This window comes from Musca autumnalis, unplaced genomic scaffold, assembly GCF_047663935.1.
Source record: "Musca autumnalis isolate F117 unplaced genomic scaffold, ASM4766393v1 scaffold_5, whole genome shotgun sequence".
Taxonomy (NCBI): Eukaryota; Metazoa; Arthropoda; class Insecta; order Diptera; family Muscidae; genus Musca; species Musca autumnalis.
In genome coordinates this window covers 148,346,038-148,350,283 of record NW_027412088.1, presented here as the reverse complement: position 1 = coordinate 148,350,283, position 4,246 = coordinate 148,346,038, and positions in this window count along the sequence as shown.

The following is a 4,246-nucleotide window of genomic DNA, read 5'->3' as shown; positions in this document are numbered from 1 at the left end:
TTAAATTAATAAACAAAATTCTCCGCCAAGAATTGTCAACTTAGGTCCAAGTTTCGGAAAAGCTCCCATATCACGGTATCACTTTGTTTCTGATATTTTGACATTTTCGGCTTAAGTTGGAAGTAATTTAACATTTAGGAACCCAAAATTCTTCACTAAACATTGTGAACGTAGTAGAGTAGGAGTTTAGTCTACACTTAAGCTTAGTACACACCACATCAATATTTTATAGGCATCTTAATGTACCTGACTGCTTTTCATTCTTTCGAATGCATTTCAATGTTTGGACATCGTCGCTAAATTTTTCTTCAACAGTCCTCCATGGACATATGTATGTATGTAGTTTTGTCAAACAGACAGAAAAAGAAGAAATAAACATTTACATCTACCATAGAAGCGCCGAAACATCAGTACATGCATAACCACCATCATCAATGTTAAACAACAATCCCATGAGAAAAGACCACTTGTGTTTTATTTTTCGACTTTTTGTTCATCGAGTGGAAAAGTCGAACTTAGCTATTGGCATTGCTGTCCTACAAGTATGTATATCAGGAAAAATGTCTAAAATTGTCTTTTCAATTTCAAAAAAAATCAACAAAAAAATTTGATACTACATCAATGATTTTTGGTACATAGATTAAGAAAAAAATCTGCATTCCTAATCTGTTTTCGTTACTAACTTTTATCGTTGCGCGCAAAAGATATGACCGTTTTAATTATGATAATTAGAAAAAATTCTAAAAAAATCGCGGCTTAATATAGTTAGCTGTTATATCCTATTATCGTTTACTGAATTCGTAACCTTTGCAATGATGCAAAAAATAATCGCAAAGTCTCAATGGATTCGCGAAAAATCAAATTTGTTAAATAATTTCACGTATTTACAAACATATTTTTGAAACAATAGCGCTCATACTTACGAAAAATATATAAAAAAAATTATAACAGCATCCAGACATTTTGACGAATAAAATGAAACCTAAGTTGGAGCTATAGTATTCATGTTATTTGCAAAAATACGAAGAAAATATTAGGAAAAAATTAAATTAATTATTATTCTAATTTTATTTTTTTTATGGTTTTATAGGAAAAGTTGGAGAAAAAATGTTTGAGTTCTTCGACATTTTCGTGAAAATTTCACGCAATAATGATGATATTCCGTTGTAACAAACTTTTCGCTTATTGTTTTCCTATTGGATAATATTATAAGAACCTTATATTAAATCACAAGGAATTCCAATTGTGGCATAACGTTAAAATAATGTTATATTGAATATTATAACATTTGAGACGCATATAAACCGCGTAATTATGAAAATCACATGATGCGCATCCGATTTTCCAATACAGCGAATCAATCCCTCTTATTTGATGTACAGTTAGTCAAATTCTATTTGGCGGCCACGATGTAGCATCTGCTGCATATTAGAGTGCAAAATACTGTAAAATGGTCATAATTTCCGCGAAGTTCATTTACATTTTATGCGCATCCCATTTCAATAATCACCATTAAAAAATACATCATTCTATGCCGTTTCAATGCGATCCATCAAGAACCGTGGATGTAGCATCGCACTCAATTTTTAGAAAAAATCTAGTGTATCTCTGGATTTACGAGAGTTTTTAAATATCTGTTTTCGCACAGTTTAAACTCGCGTATCGATCTATTTATTTAAGTAGAACTGACACATTCAAAACGCGTTTTAATATGCGATATTTTTAAAATAATTTTTTGCAAATTTTCGAAATTTGAGGGGTATCATATCCGCCGATCTAGTGGGTGGATTTTTACGCGTCGTGGCTTGTTAGATTCAGAACGTAAAAAAACTAAATTTACGCGGGTTTCCACGGAAATCGAATGACGTTTGTAAATTTTAAACCAAAAAAATAGGTTTTTGAGAAAAATTTACGCACAAAAATTTCGTGTTTGGGCGCAGACTACTGTGATCCTGTTAGGGCTACATCCTCATGTTATACATTAAAAAATGCGAAATCGCGAGTACTACAATCAAATAATAAGCTTTTAGCGATAACCAGCTGCGCGTCCCGATTAGAGCTAAAATTCAAAAAACCCAATTTTTCAGGTTTCAAAATGTCAGCATCCGTTTGAGGTAGATACAGTGGATATATTAAAAAATCATACATTAGAAACTTCAACTCTGAATTGTACTCTTTAACTTCTCCTTTGAGCATTAAGCTCTACATTGTGTTGTAAAACCACTAATTGGAAAATGACATAATGAAACTCGTTTAATTCAACCATTTTTTCCGATTTTTTTACACTAGTACGACCACAGCTTCCGCTCAAATTATTATTTTAAGAAACCCCTCGGTAAATCGGGCTAAAACAGTTTATTTTACCGAAATGCGGTCAAAAGTTATGGTATAGTAAAACTGATCGCGAGTTACAATACCCCATACCTCAGTTTCAACATAAGTTAATTTTCTACAAAAAGCTTGATATACCTCTGTATTGGTTGTAGGTGGTTACTTGCAGATGGTGGTTGTTGAAGAAATAAAAGAAGAGTTGCTTCTTGGACATTCATGCACTTTTATTACCACTTGCACAATTGTTGTTTCGGAACTCTTACGAAAGTAGTATTGTTGTAAGAAAATTGAAAACTTCTGCAATTGGCAATAAATGTCTATTGTGTTGGCTATTCTCAGTCTTGAGTATTTTTTTTTGGTGGGTTTAAGTCGAACTATTTGGTGTTTGTTTTCATGGTTTTTGATGAATAAGTGAGATAAGTCGGGTTTATTAGAAATGACCTATAGTAACCTTGAAGTGAAAACTATATATCTGAGTTAAAACAACTCCAATCTCTCTGACCTCCATAACTCATAGCTATTTGTATTATATAATACAAATATCCCAAAGCGATCGCATTTCCTCAACCTTGTATGTTTAAACCCGGTTTCTGTTAAGTTACCTTGCTTTCAAAGAAGGCTTTGGCATTGACCTTTAACAATGCTGCAGCAACCTTAACTGATTTAAATGATTTGCTATTGTTATTCACATTTCATTTTAATTTGGAATTTTCAACTTCGTTGAAATGGATTCAATGCCACCAACAAGAGCAATAACAACAGCAGCAGCAACAACATCTCCACCATTCTCATTTCAGCTCCTTTACAAAGATTAACAACTTTTTATATAAAAATATCAAGTGGACTACAGAGAAACTTCCTTTTGGCCGGACAAACGGTTAAGAGCTCTCAATAAAAACTACTCGCCTCACAAATGGATGGAACTTGAAGTGCCATTACCAGTTTTTCCTCTTTTCTGTTGTTTTTCCTCGAGCCACCACACACTCAGACAGCAAAGAAGGCTGGTACAAAATTGTTGAATTTTTATAACTGAGTGGCCAAGTATGTGTTAATGCTTCCGTTTATGCACGGCAGAATAAGTAAGCCTTTGTTGCAGCAATTATGCTACTTCAGTGAACTGTGCCCTTAATTAACATTAATATTGATCCTTAAAACGTATTGGTTTTTATTTTCTGTATATTAACCGACATTTGTAAAAGTAGTTTGAAATAATGAGGAAGTAAGAAAATTGAAAAATCTTTTATCAGAAAGGATTTATATTAAAGGAATTTGTTCACACATAGACATACGCTTACATTGGCTTTTAAAATATATCTGAAGGATAAGAGAAAAAGAAAAAAAGGATCAGTCGGCTTTGCCGACAGAGATATACACTCAGCCTGTGTATATTGAAACACTTTTTTCCCAAAAAAGTATATATTTAAGGGGTTTTGAATATTTTGGGCGTATGAACTGACAAAAATATGGATTTGGATAGAAGATCAAAACATTTTGCGGGCAAGGTATCGAAAGGAATGGACCGATATATTCGATTTTGAAAGTGGGTCTTATATTGGGTGCCATTCCCCTCGATAGATATCGCGGCCCCCTGTCGTTTCAGTTGGTCCCCATATAATTCACAGGTTTTGGACCATTATATCAAGAAGCATGTATTGCCTACGAAAAACATGATATCGCTGTAAACAGGACCACTAGGTAAAAATTGTCAAGGGATCCTCGCACAGACCCTTAACCGGTTTGGCCTGTTTAAGAGATATCGCGCGTACTATTTTAGCTAATATTTTCGAATTTTTGTTTGGGATGTACCGAAAGGAGTGGATCTACAAGCACCACCTTCGAATTTCATCAAATAATCGAAGAAATATTACGATATGCAAAGTGTGGATCAACTCAGTATTTGGTTCGAGAGTTGTCG